Below are 14,224 nucleotides of genomic sequence, written 5' to 3'. Positions count from 1 at the left end.
CTCCCTTTCTGTCCCGGCCTCTGCTTCTCTTCGTGGATATATCAACACCCCCCGCAGGGCACAGGAGGGAACCCCACGACTGATAACAGTGTAGCAAATGCAGGCCCCTCAGGTGGGGGATCCTAAGGGCAGGAGCACACTTTCCCCAACTAGGCCAGTTGGAAAGACCCGGCTCTCCAGCAAAGTACCCCCCTGGTAGCCCCCCGCCGCATCCCAGCATGCACAGCGGAGGTCAAAGGTCGCAAGAGCAGTGACCGTTGGCACAGCCTCCCTGTGGATTCCTCCCAGAAGCTGTGGGGGGAGGGGACTGGGCGAAACATCCAGTCACTGCTTTCTCTTCTCCTGTTGAACAACTGGTCGGTCCTTCCCGAAATGGGTGTCCATTCCTCCAAAGTTGCACCCCAAGGGGGGTTCGAGCAAGGGGAGGCTTCAGGGGTTCAGAGGCCAGAGCAGGAGGACTGGCCCGAGCCATGGTCTGAGAGCAGAGCAGATCCTGAGGCGGCAACTGGGCCCCAGCAGCTCCCCGCCTCCGCGGGGCAGCCAGAGCAGGTCCTGGATTCCAGTGAGGGGCAGGAGCCCGACCAGAGCCAGGCTTTGGGGCCTTCCTCAGACCCACCCCGACAGCCGTCTGAGAGAGGGGATTCACCGGTCCCGGAAGCCCAGGGGCAGCAGCCACCCCCTGGGAGGCCCCGCTGCCACACCAACCGCCTGGAGCAGCCCCTCGCCCGGGGCTTCCAGAGGATGGGGCTGGCAGTGGGCTCGCACCCCTGGCTCTTCCTGCTGGCGCCCCTGGTGCTGACGGCTGTCCTGGGTACCGGTTGACGTACCTGCACAGGGAGACTGAAGAGAACCTGGAGGAGCAGTACACCTCTTTGGGTAGCCCCGGCAAAGCCGAGCTGCACTTCGTGCAGGCACATTTCTCCAATAACGAGTTCCACCTCTTCTCCCCGTTGTGGTCCAGTGCGGAGGTCAACTTTGCCTCCATCCTGGTGATGTCCAACACTACCAATCTGCTGGATCAAGTCATCTTCTCAGAAATGAGTCAACTGGACGAGGCAGTGCAGACGCTGACTGCGCCTTGGGAAGATGGAACCCAGGTCCTCTACCCTCAGGTGTGTGCCAGGTACCAGAGCACCTGCATGCCCTCCAACCCACTCCTGTTCATCTGGCAGAAGAATAACATCATGGACCTGAAAAGCATCACTTTCCCTATTTACAACACCTCCGCTGCTCCCCTCTACTTGGCCAACCTCTTGGGAGGAACAGTCCTAGGTCCCGGCGCAGGGACAAGCCGCTTACTCCTGTAAGCCAAGACCATGCGGCTGCAGTACTACCTGAAGACCGCAGACCCCGAGGAAAGCCCGTGCAGCCAGAAGTGGCTGCTCGAGTTCCTGGACCAAATTCACGCCATTGAAAAGTGCTTGGCCTTGAAGAACATCCAGGTGCCTGGGGCTGGGTTTAGAGGGAGGAGAAGGTGGGAGGGATATGACCTGTCCAGGAATGTGTCCAAACCTGGCTACTTGGTGGAGGCCTTGACTTGGAACCGGCTCTGCTCCACTCTCTTTGAAGTTTAAGCCAACTTTCTTCAAGGGACCCCAAGGGAAGCAGCCAGCTTAGATACTGGGTTGCATTCTAGTGGGAAACACTCATTCTACACCCCAGGGCTGGGAGTGTTCAGGGCAGACATTGATCTTCAGGGTTCCTTTCGGTTTTCTAGCCAGAATGCTCTCACTTCACGTCTGTGCTGTTTCTGGAGCCCTTGAAAAATAGCTTGGTGGCACTGGAAGAAAAAACCAACCTTTAAGCTGATGTTCCCTAGTGTTTTAGAAAAACACAACTAGCTCAGATTTCTCAAGTATTTTCTAGAATCCTGCCAGGCACCTCAGATGATGAGCAAACCTGCTAACAGTTTTGGCCAGGCCTGGTGAGAGACACCCGGTGGGAAAAGGCTTTGAATACCAGGCCTTGCTGAAATTATACTTTGTACTTAAATAGCAAAAGATACAAACCTACTCGTCATTTAGAAAAAGTCAAAATTTTGACAGTTATTAATGATTACACAGTATTAGAGAAAATTGAGAATTTGTATACTCAGGTATGTTAAACATTGGCTTATTTTTTGTTAAAGATATATTCATTTTTTATACAAGCACCAGGTATAGTCAGATGCCGGGAGGGTCAGGGAATTCACCAGAGCCAAAGCAGGGAACAGAAGAGGCAGAATGACAAAATACACTGCTGAGGGGAGCAGCGGGTGTGGCAGGAGAGGTCTGTTGCGTCAGGTGGGACCCTCACTGGTGGCCTGGGATCTAACCAGGACGGCAGAGGCTGCCGACAGCTTCACAGCCCACCATGCAACCACTGTGCCACCAAGGGAGGCCCAAACATTGGATTTTTGAAAGAAATCTTAGAAAGCATGGCATGGATTGGTGGGGAAATTTTTTTATACCTTTATTCTAAAATCATAATTCACATATTTTAATCTTTTACCAAACTATAACATGTTTCAATCAATAAGCTATAATATTTTGATACATCTTGTCACTCATACACAAATATTGATGTTAAAAGTTATTTAACTGCGTGTATTTTTACGACAGGTGGTCTAATTCACATCACTTTCTAGGAAACTTGAATTTGAGGCGAGTGCTAGGACAGTGGTCCCTTTCTTTTACACGGCATACCTTCTGATCATATTATCTGCCATCATATCATGCTACAGGTAAAAATCTCTTATTAGTTTTTAAACTTAAAAATATTTGTTGTAAGATATTTAACGTAACACATGCCATCCCCATGGCTGCATACTGTCGTGACTGTTTCCAATATCTTTTATAACCCAAAGGAGGAACTCTGTGACCAGTGAGCAGTGTCTCCTGCTGCCCTTCTCTCCTCCAGTCCTGATTAACCTTGACTCTATTCTTTCTACGAATTTGTCTTTCCTAGGTTTTCATGTCAACAAAATCATACATTTTTTTGTACTGACTTATTTCACTTATCATAATGCTTCCAGGGTTTGTCCTTGTGCACGTGTGACAACTTTATTCCACTCTATTGGCTCTGTGCTCCATTGTATGTGTGCTCCACAATTTGGTTGCCCGCAGTCTTTTGTAGGCATGGAGTATTTACTTCTCTTGACAATCCTAACACTGCAAGGAACATGGTGCGCTCATATTAAGAGAGTCATTTACAAGTGGAATTGGTGGGTTGTATGAGAATTCCATAGTCAGCTATTTGAAGAACCATCACATTGTTTTCCAGATTCTACACCATTTTCGATCCCACCAGCAGTAGATAGGGGCTCCAGTTTTCCCACAGTCTCCCTATAAACCAACACTCATTCTTTTCCCTTTTACAAATTTTACCTGTCTTAGTTGGTGTCAAGTGCTATCTCATTGTGGTGATGATTCGCATTTCTGTAAATATCTGATCACGTTGATTGTCTTTTCAATTGTTTATAGACCTCGTATATCCTCTTTGGAGAAATGTCTATCCAAGTCCTTTGCCCTTCTTATAATTGGCTTGTTTGACCTTTTGTTGTTGACTCACGTTTTTCATTAGCACTTTGCATATTTCAGTTATTAAGCCCCTTACAATCTATATGACTAGCTGATATTTTCTCCTTCTATTTAGACTGTCTCTTCACTTTCTTGACAACGGCCTGTAACGATTAACATTTTTTTTTTTTTTTGATGAAATCCAACATATCTAATTTTTTTTTTGTACTTGTATTTTTGGTATTATATCTAAGTGTCCATTCACAAGTCCAAGGTCATGCACATTGACACTGTGTTTCCAAGTTTTATGGTTTTAACTGTTTTATTTAGATTATTGATCAATGTCTATTTCAGTTCTGTTTATGGTATTTAGTAAGGTGCCAGCATCATCCTTGTGTATGTGAAGATACAGTTTTCCAAAACCATTTATTGAAGAGACCTTTCCAGTTTGTTAGACTTACCACACTTGTCAATCAACTGGCTATATTTATGGATTATTTCTGGACTCCCTATTCTATTCTGTAAGTCTGTATGTTTATTTGCATGCTAGTACCACATTGTTTTCATTACAGTACCACTTTCTAAGTTTTGAAATCTGGAAATCTCAGTCCTGCAACTTTTTCTTCTTTTTCGAGATTGTTTTGGATATCCTGGGCTCTTTGCAATTTCAAGTGAATTTGAGGGTTGGCTCTTCCATTTCTGAAAAAGAAAAAAGGAAATTGCAATTTCAATAAATATTGAGTTGGATCAGTAGATTGCTAGGTGATTGACATTTTAACAATATTAATCCTTCACATCAACTAAGGATGTTTTTTCTATTAAATTAGGTTTTTTTTTTTAGTTTCTTTCACCAGTGTTTTCTAATTTTCAGTGTATACATCTTTTACCTCTTGGTCAAATGTAATCTTAAGAATTTTCTTCTTATAGATGCTATTTCAATAGAATTGCTTTCTTAGTTTCCTTTTGCAATTTCTTTATGCACATAAATAGAAACACAGCTGATTTTTGTAAGTTGTTCTTGTATCTTGTAGCTTTGTTGAATTTTTTGTAACTAGAAGTTTTCTTGTGGATGTATTAGAATTTTCATATCTGTGATTATGTACTCTGTGAAACAAGATACTTTTACTTTACTTCCTTTCCAGCTTGGATTCTTTTTATTCATTCCTTGACTAATGGCCCTGGCGTGCAATTCCAGCACAATGTTAAATCTGGTCAGCATCTCTAACTTTCACTTGTTTGTGTTGTGTGCGTGTTGGTTGGTTGGTTTTTTAGATTTTCAGCTCCAGAATTTGTTTTGTTCCTCTTAAGTTTTTCTATGTATATTATTTTTTCATTCATATATTGTGTTCCCTGTCAGTGTTCTCCTTTCATATAAGGACTTGAGCAGTATTTCCCAATTAGGTTGTAGTACCAGTAAAAGCTTGTTTTTTATTGAAAATGACCACCACAATAAACCCGAGAATATGTTTCCTATGAAATCATGTAAATAACTTTGATTTTTTTTGTGTATTTTGATTATTAATTTGAAGTAATTTAATAATTTGTTAATATTACGGTACATCTTTGGTCTTTAATGTTACTCTTTTTACTTCCTGTTTAATCCCTTTTTAGGAAAGTATGGGTTAGAAGATTTTACATAAAAACAATAGGTTTTGATATTCTTTCTATTTGGCTATTTACTATTTGCCTGAAAATAAATCTTTTATTTTTATAGGCCTGTAAAGAAACATCTAATGAGAAGAAGGTATAGTAAAGAATAAATAATGACAAAAATTACTCTGCATTAAAAATGCATTTTAAAAGCTATAAGGAAAAAATAAATTCTTACTTCATTGTAAAAACGTTTACTTTAAGGGCCTCCCCTGGTCGCAGCGGTTGTGCGCTGGGCTCCAAAGCTGCCCGCAGCCTCTGAAGCGCTGGCTCCATCCCGGGCTGCCAGTGAGAGTCCCACATGGCACGCAGACCTCTCCTGCTGCGCCCACTGTTCCCCTCAGCAGTGTATTTCCTCCCCTGGCTGTTCTGTTCCCTGCTCTGGCTCTGGTGAATTCTCTCGCCCTCCCGCACTTCTGACTGTACCCAGTGCTTGTATAAATAAATAAATAAATCTTTTAAAAAATGTTTACTTTAAAAATAATTTATAAATAATAATTATCTATAAAGGCATCCTTTTCATAAAAGTCAGTTCCTTTAAGGAGTACCTGTGTTTTTGCTATTGTAAAGGTGAATATTTATCACCTCTGTGCACTTAGCATATTTATCGATAGTTACCGGACATTCTGAAATATTTTTTATTTCTATATCAAGCAGGAAATCAATCCTATGGATGATTCTGATGACATAACTCAGATATCTGAAATATACTCAACGCGTTGTGACTCGCTTTACTCTGAACATGAGAATTGTAGGTTGTTAATGGAACTTTGCATAAATTGTAAAGGAAGGAGCATTGTTTAATTATAAAGTCTTAATACATATACTATAGCATCACATGCACACTTTGTCTAGTACTGCACTCTAGAGGATAGATCTGTTCTCATGTTATTCATCTCAGAAATGTTTTATATTGAGATGAACTGAGAGCTATTGTTTACTTCCAGCCAAAGAGCTATGAGAATCCCCACTGTACTTTTTGTTGACTCTGCTATCTCCTAGGCCTTTCATCGAAGTCAGATTCCCATTATTTTCCTCCTAGAATACTGAAATATCCTCAGATCTGTTTTCCCTGGCATTATACCTCTGGAAACCTTGTTCTGTACTGCAACTATAATTGTTTTATATATATATATATTTTATATTCAGATTTCATAATGTTACCCCTTCCTTAAAATCCAGCTGGTATCTCTCAATGCTCTAAGGTTAAAGGCTACCATCCACTAGTTGCATTTTGTGTTAATCCATGTCATTTTCTCATCTGTGTCTCAGTGACTGAGTAGTCTTTCCTACAATAAGACTTTTTGTTTTCAACAGCTTTAGTTAGGTAAACCACACCTACAGAAAATGTGTAATTTAATAGTTTTGACATATGTATACAAAGATGAAACCATCCTCACAATGAAGATAGTTGACTCATCTACCATCCCTCAAAGTCTCCTCAAGCCCCTTTATAGTCCCTTCTTAAGAAACTACCAAATTGTTTTCTAAAGGGCTTGTACCATTTTCCATTCCCACCCAAAGCTTATGAAAGTTCTAGTTCCTCCATATCTTCAACAATACTCAGTGTTGGCAGGTTTGTTTGGTTTATTTTTAAGACTTATTTATTTATACAAGAACTGGGGTACAGTCAGAGGCACAGGAGGGTGAGAGGATACACCACAGACAGCAGGGAGCAGAACAGGCAGACAGACTGAAGACATTGCTGAGGGGAGCAGCGGACGAGGCAGGCGAGGTCTGCCATGCCATGTGGGAATCTTCCTGGCTGGCCGGGAATTGAACCCATGCTGCAGAGGCTGCGGACAGCTTCACAGTGGGGTGCTCAACCTGCTGCGCCACCTTGGAGGCCCTGTTGTCAGTTTTTTAATGTTACCATTCTGATAGGTGTCCAAATATTTATTTTATTATGGTTTTAGTATGCATTTCCCAAATAACTAATACTATTGATCATTTTTCTATGTGCTTATTTACCATCTGCATATCTTCTTTAACTGTGTCTAAATCTTTAATCATTTAAAAATTATGTTGTGTGTTTTATTAGTTGAGTTTTGAGAGTTCCTTGCATTTTCAAAATATAGTTTCTTGATCAGCTCTATTTTTACAAGAATTTTCTTCCAGTCTGTGACTTGCCTTTTCATTTTCTTAACACTGTCTTTTTTATAATCTAAACTGTATTTAATAATATAACATTTTTAGTAAGTCAGCAACAAACAGACTTTAAGTCCAAGACATAGCTGTTTTGTGATAGTAACAAATGATAGAAGTAAAAGTCAAAAAGACTAGAGAAAGAACAGCAAAGAGAAATAAGGCAGCAAGGAAGAATGGGAAAGAAGGGCAGTCAGAGAAAAAGACAAAGATACATTAGAGACATGAATCATTTATTTTATTTTTTTATATTTATTCATTTTTATGTTTGTTTTTTTAATTTTATATGTTTTGCCACCATTTTTCATTTTTGTACAATGCATGCATTTTCATCTTGGTTATACTCCCCATACAATTACCACCACCCTTGTTTTGATCCTACTCCCTTCTCCCCCTCCCTGTAGTATGTCTCTGCTTTATAGTTGCTTGTTGATTTTGATTTTCACTTTATTATAAATTAGTCATTTTCCTGATCCCTTATTTAGGTTTTCTAAATTATTGCTATGAGTGAGACCATCCGGTATTTTTCTTTTTCTTTCTGACTTATTTCGCTGAGCACGATCATTTCCAGCTGCATCCATGTTGCTGCAAATTGCATGAGTTTATCTTTTTGATTGCTGAGCAATATTCCATGGTGTATATGTACCACAGCTCCTTGATCCAGTCATCTATTTTGGGGGATTTGAGTTGTTTCCATAGTTTAGCTATTGTAAATAATGCTGCTATAAACATAGGGGTGCAGGTGTCCTTTGGAATTAATGTTTCTGTGTCCTTCGTGTAAATACCTTAGTAGTGGACTTGCTGGATCATATGGAACCTCCATCTTTAGCGGATTGAGGAACCTGTACACAGCTCTCCATAGTGGTTGGGCCATGTTGCATGCCCACAAGCAGTGCAGGAGAGTTCCTTTTTCTCCACATTCTCACCAACATTTGTTGTTGCTAGATTTTTAATATGTGCCATTCTCACTGGTGTAAGATGGTATCTCATTGTAGTTTTGATTTGCATTTCCCTGATTACAAGGGATGTTGAACATTTTTTCATATGCCTGTTGGCCATTTGCATTTCATCTTTGGAGAAGTTTCTTTTTATCTCTTCTGCCCATGTGTTTTTTGTTTTTGTTTTTTTTTTTTTAAGATTTATTTATTTATTTATACAAGCACTGGGTACAGTCAGAAGTGCATGAGGGTGAGAGAATTCATCAGAGCCAGAGCGGGAAGCAGAACTGGCAGACTGACGAAGCACACTGCTGAGGGGAGCTGCGGGCCCGGCAGGAGAGGTCTGCGTGCCATGTGGGACCCTTGCCGGCAGCTGGGCTCGAACCAGCACTGCAGCAGCTATGGGCAGCTTCTCAGCCCAGTGCTCAACTGCTGCGCCACTGGGGAGGCCCTGCCCATTTTTTGACTGGATTGTTTACCTTGTTTTTGTTGAGTGTCGTCAGCTCTTTGTAGATTTTTGTGATCAGTCCTTTATCATTGGTGTTGTGTGCAAAAATTTTCTCCCAGTCAGTGGGGTTGTCTCTTTGTTTTGGCTACTGCCTCTTTTGCTGTACAGAAGATCTTTAATTTGATGTAGTACCAGCTGTTTATCTTTGCCTTCACTATCACTGCTTTGGGTGATGTGAGTTTAAAGATCTTACTGAGGTAAATGTCATGTTGTGTTTTACCTATATTTCTTTCTATTTATTTTATAGTTTCAGGTCTTATGTCTAGTTCTTTAATCCATTTTGAGTTGGTTTTTGTGCATGGTGTGAGGTAGTAGTCAAGTTTCATTCTTTTGCATGTAGCAACCCAGTATTCCCAGCACCATTTATTGAAGAAACTTTCCTTACTCCATTGCACATTCTTTGCTCCTTTGTCAAAGATTAGTCGACTGTAAATCTGTGGGTTTATTTCTGAATTTTCTATCTGGTTCCATTGGTTAGTGTGTCTGTTCTTGTTCCAATACCATGCAAATTTGATTTTTATGACTGTAGTATAGCTTGAAGTCTGGGAGTGTGATACCTCCATTCCCTTTATTTTTTTTTAATTTCAGGAGAGCTTTGGCTATTCTGGGGTTTTGGTGGCTCCATATGAATTTCATCAATATTTGTTCTATTTTTTGAAGAATAGAATTGAAGAATTTTATTTGAAGAATGTCATTGAAATTTTTATTGGAATAACATTAAATCTGTAAATTGCTTTTGGTAGGATGGCCATTTTGATAATGTCTGAATATTACATTACTATCCATTTTTGTACATTGATTTTGAACTCGCTACTTTGCTATATTCATTTATTGTTTTTAAGAACTTTTTGATAGAGTCTTTGGGATTTTCTAAATATAATATACCATCTGTAAGTAGTGATAGTTTCACTTCTTTCCAACTTGAATCCCCTTTGTTTCTTGATTTTGTCTGATAGTTCTGACCAAAACCTCTAGTACTCAGTTAAGAAAAAGGGGTGACAATGGGCATCTTGCTTTTTTCACAATCATAATGGGAAAGTTATCAGTTTTTCACCATTGAATATAATGTTGGTTGTTAGTTTGTGGTATATAGCCTTTATTATATTGGGTAGATTCCTTCCATCCCCATTTTGGTTAGAGATACTATCATAAATGGATGCTTGCTTCATGCATTCTATAGCTAGTATTAAGTTCATAAACGCAGAGGATTATTATCCTTCCTATAAATGAACCCTTCTATTATGAAATTATCTGTAATAATTTTATTGCTGATTATAGAATGTTCTCTGAAAACTCCTTTGTCTGCTATTAGCATAACCACACCAGCTCACCTTCATTTTTTGTCAGGTACTAGTGTATATATCTTTTTCCATGCTTTTAACAAATGTGTGCCTTTATTTTCAACTTGCATTTCATATAGGTGGCATTTAGTTGGACTTGCTGTTTGATTCAGTTTGATCATATGCCTTTACATTGAAGTTTTCATATCATTTTCTTTTAATGTAATTTTCAATATATACAGTTAGGTTTAATCTGTTATCATGCTGATTGATTTCTGTTTGCCTCCACTGCCCTTTTTTACCCTTCTTTTGTTTCCTTCTAGAATATCAAGTGATTGGTATGACTTAGTTTGTTTCCTTATATTAGATAATTAGCTATAACTCCTTTGTTTCACTCTTTTAGTGGTGGTTGTAGTGTTTATAGCATATGACTAACTTACCACTGTCCACATGCAAGTAGTACTATAAGATATCATATGTAGTATGACAAAATTACAGTAGTTTACTTATGTTTCTCTGGTCCTACACAGATATTACCTGGGCCTGTGGAACTATAGTTTTAATTAAGTTCAGAAAGTTTGTGGCCACTTTTTTCAAAATACTTTTCTCCTTTCCCCTAACTCTTTGGAGAATTGTATCATGGCCATTTAAAATGTTCTCACAGTTCACCAAAGTCATCCTTACTAGTCTTTTTTTTTTTTTTTGTGTGTGTGTGTGTGTGTGTGTGTGTGTGTGATGTATAATGTATGTTTATTCCCAACCAGTATACTTGTCATCTCTGAGATTACATTTTTCATTTTTACAAGTGCTATTTATTTGGAAAATAAATAGCTTCCATGACTCTACACTTCTTTTTTTTTCAGTCAAGTGACTTATAAACAGTTTGATCCTTCATGGTCTTGCTCTTTTCATCTGTTGGGTAAATCCAGAGTAATGCCTGAAGGCAAATTATTTCCCAATACCAAGACAAGACCTTTTTCACTGTTCTTTTCATTGTCCTGTTAATTATGAATTTTTCCAAACTAGCTAAAGGAAGCACCACCATTCCAGGTGCAGTTTATTATTTTCAGTTTTTTTTTTTTCCTCCACTGTCTCAGGTGGCCTCCTCATAGGAATTCACTGCCAGTTACTCTGTCAAATACTATAGAAGGCACCTCTGTAGATCATCAGGGCTCTTTCTTGATTCTGTTCTTTTCTCTTCCGTGATCTGACCTGTAATCTCTATCTTCTTGGTTTCACCAGACTCTCAATTTCATCAACTCACCTAAGAGTATCTGGTAGACTTCACCTTACTACCTTCTCCCTTTGTTATGATCTGGAAATTATCTTAAGGTAGTGAGCTGTGGGGGCATTGTCTTTCATTACTTAGAGTACTTTGTCGTGAAAATAATTTTTTATTGTATTTTTTTTCTGTTTTGCTTTTGCTTGTTTCAGGTAGGAGGGTAAATTAGTATCTGCTACTTCCTCTTGGCTAGAAGCAATTTGCAATAAAACTTCAGCACATGTTGTCCCCTACCTAGAGTGTCTTTCTTTTTCCTTTGCTTCCTGCTCCTCCTTCATTCCTCAGGACAACAGTCTGTTCCTCAGGGACCTCTTCCCGGAGACTAATCTAGATCAAGCACTGTCATGTGAGCATAGAATTTTGATTACTTGTAGTTTCTGTATGAATTTAGACTTTAAGCTAAACTTTATCTGTCCCTTAAGCAAAATAAGAGCCAGTGTTCCCATCTGTTCTATCTACAGAGTTTAGTATAATATTATTCACTTGTAGGTACTCAATATGTATCTGTTTAAGGTATGGATGAGTGATTGAGAAAATGAACCACCCCTTATATGCAAAAAAAGTGCTTATATATTTGTTTTCTCTCTGTGTTTTCTCCCCAGTTCAGTTTTTAATAACATATCAAAATCCCAGGATTTAATTTGTCCACATAAAAGATTATTTGAAATTAAAGATAATCACTGTGAACTACTTAAGGAAAAATATAGATAAATAAAAAATGAGAATTGTGTACTAATAAAGGATCTGTTAGAAACAAAATACATAAACTGACACCTAAAGGAGCAAAATTTGAAACAATACTGCTGCTGCAATTTGAGTTACTGAGCTTTTTGGTGTTAAAGAAATATTTCAACTATTTCCTTTAATACTACAAATATATGAGAGAAGTTTGTAATTGCTAACTTGTCTTATAAGATTTTACAGGGTAGAAACCTTATTTAGTGATGTGGAATATGAAATTTTTGGAAATAGTATAGCAACTTTTTGATAGTGAATACTTTTGCTAATAATTTACTGTGTAGTCTTCTAAACCATACATTTAATTACCATAGAGAAGAATATACCAGATGCAATACTGTATAGTAACTTTTGCTGCAAGGATTTCCTTTTGTATTAATCTGTATACTGAATAAAAGTCTTCAGTATGGTATCTTGGCTGACATGCAGCAATGCTTAAATGTCTCTGATCTATATTTCTAAATTGTTCTCACAAGAGTTTATATCAGTTTCCATTTCCAACAACACACATGAAATGGCCACTTTTCTGAAGGCAGAAGTTGTCTTTAAAAATGTATGGTTCATGGGTGATGTGGTGGTGGGAGATTTATGGGGACTACATATGAGCAGGAAAATCAAATATTCTATAAAGATAAACAATAATGTTAAAAAGTAAAAGTGTTTAATAAATAAAAATAAAATTACCACAAACAAAAAAAATATGCAGTTTTAGTCTTAACCTATGCATGGAATAAAAAAGAAAAGTGGAAAGTGATTACTGAATAATGTATTCGACAATTATCTTCTACTATGTCAATTTATTTCAAGGTGTCTGCTAAAAGCAAATATTACTTTTATCATACTTAGTTAATATGGGTTGTCTTGTTCCAAAAGGACTATAAAATGATTTCTAAAATACCTAATGATCAACAAGCTCAGTGGAAAGTGTTGCAAAAGAATAAACACATAAAGAGTAGGGCAACAGCTAACAGACTCCCTCATCTAGTCTTGGATTATAGTGCTCAACAGATGGATGTTGTGTGAAAGAAATCTGCAGATGCTGTCTTACACTGTAAATAATTTTTAAGATTTATTGATTGATTGATACAAGCTCTGGGTACAGTCAGAAGTGGAGGAAGGTGAGAGAATTCACAAGAGACAGAGCGGGGAACAGAACAGGTAGACTGACGAAGTACACCGCTGAGGGGAGCAGCGGGTTTGGCAGGAGAGGTCTGTGCGCAGGAGAGGAGAGGACTGCACACAGTAGAGGAGTGGTCTGCGTGCCATGTGGGACCCTCGCCAGTGGGTGGGGATTGAGCAGGTGCTGCAGAGGCTGAAGGCAGCACAACACACAACACTTTGCCACCGGGGACACGCCACTGCAAATCATTTTTAGTAGTAGCTGTAATATTTTGTGAAGTTGAAATTTTTTTCTAGTGTATTTGTCAGCTTGCTTAAAAAGCAAAACTTCCCTTTCAAATTCATAACTAAACTATGCATAGAGAGTACCAATAACTATGTGGAGCAAAATGGTTACCTTAACCCTAACTGTACTCTATCATTTCAAAATTTTTCTCTCTGCAATGCTTCCTAGAGTCATATATACCTTTAATATGCTGACTTCTTATTGGAACACTTAGGGATCTGCTATGAAAAGAAGAAGAGCACTACAGGAGTGGTGTTCAAGTGAAGCAGCAGCTGGAGTCCACACTGTCAGCAGTAGCTGTGGAACTGAGAGCTCTAAGAAGTGATTTAATGAAGGCAAGTTCCTCCCTGGCAAACTTTTAATATTTCTAACTTTAATCAAAACTAGTTATAATATCACATTAATTTGATGTCTATTGTTCAGGTTTCAAACATTCCAATCAGAAGCTTAGGATTGACAATGGTCCAATCAGGCTTGTGGGGGGAGTGCCTTGAAGGAGATTTGAGGTAGAGCAAGAGCCAGCTGGAGTCAGTGTGCAGCCATCCTCTGAAGAGTGAAAGATGCATTGAACCACCTCTGAAGAAGCATTCTGTTCCAAGCTTCAGAAGAAAGAAGGATTCATGTTGCTGTTTGAAAAGAAAGCTTTCATCAAACCATTTTCGAAGAAGAAAGATTCTGCTCCCGGACTCCGAAGAGAGAGATGCATCAAGCGGTCCACCTCAGTGGGACTCACCAGACCTCTGTAGAATGTAAATCTTATAGACTTTAGACCTCCACACAT

At 39.0% G+C, this 14,224-nt stretch overlaps 1 long non-coding RNA gene across 1 annotated transcript; it reads left to right on the top strand.

Annotated features, from left to right (window-relative positions):
* Window positions 1-249: 249 nt before the first annotated feature.
* LOC129145730 (uncharacterized) lies at window positions 250-13,774 on the top strand. Its single transcript, XR_008551724.1, has 3 exons — window positions 250-1,442; window positions 2,601-2,722; window positions 13,658-13,774. It is a non-coding gene; the product is annotated as an uncharacterized LOC129145730 (long non-coding RNA).
* Window positions 13,775-14,224: the final 450 nt, after the last annotated feature.

The sequence above is a fragment of the Talpa occidentalis genome, unplaced genomic scaffold, assembly GCF_014898055.3.
Source record: "Talpa occidentalis isolate TD23 unplaced genomic scaffold, MPIMG_talOcc4v2.1 talOcc4.14, whole genome shotgun sequence".
Taxonomy (NCBI): Eukaryota; Metazoa; Chordata; class Mammalia; order Eulipotyphla; family Talpidae; genus Talpa; species Talpa occidentalis.
Note: the sequence above shows the minus strand (reverse complement) of the source record. Positions and strands in the feature narration are given on the sequence as shown.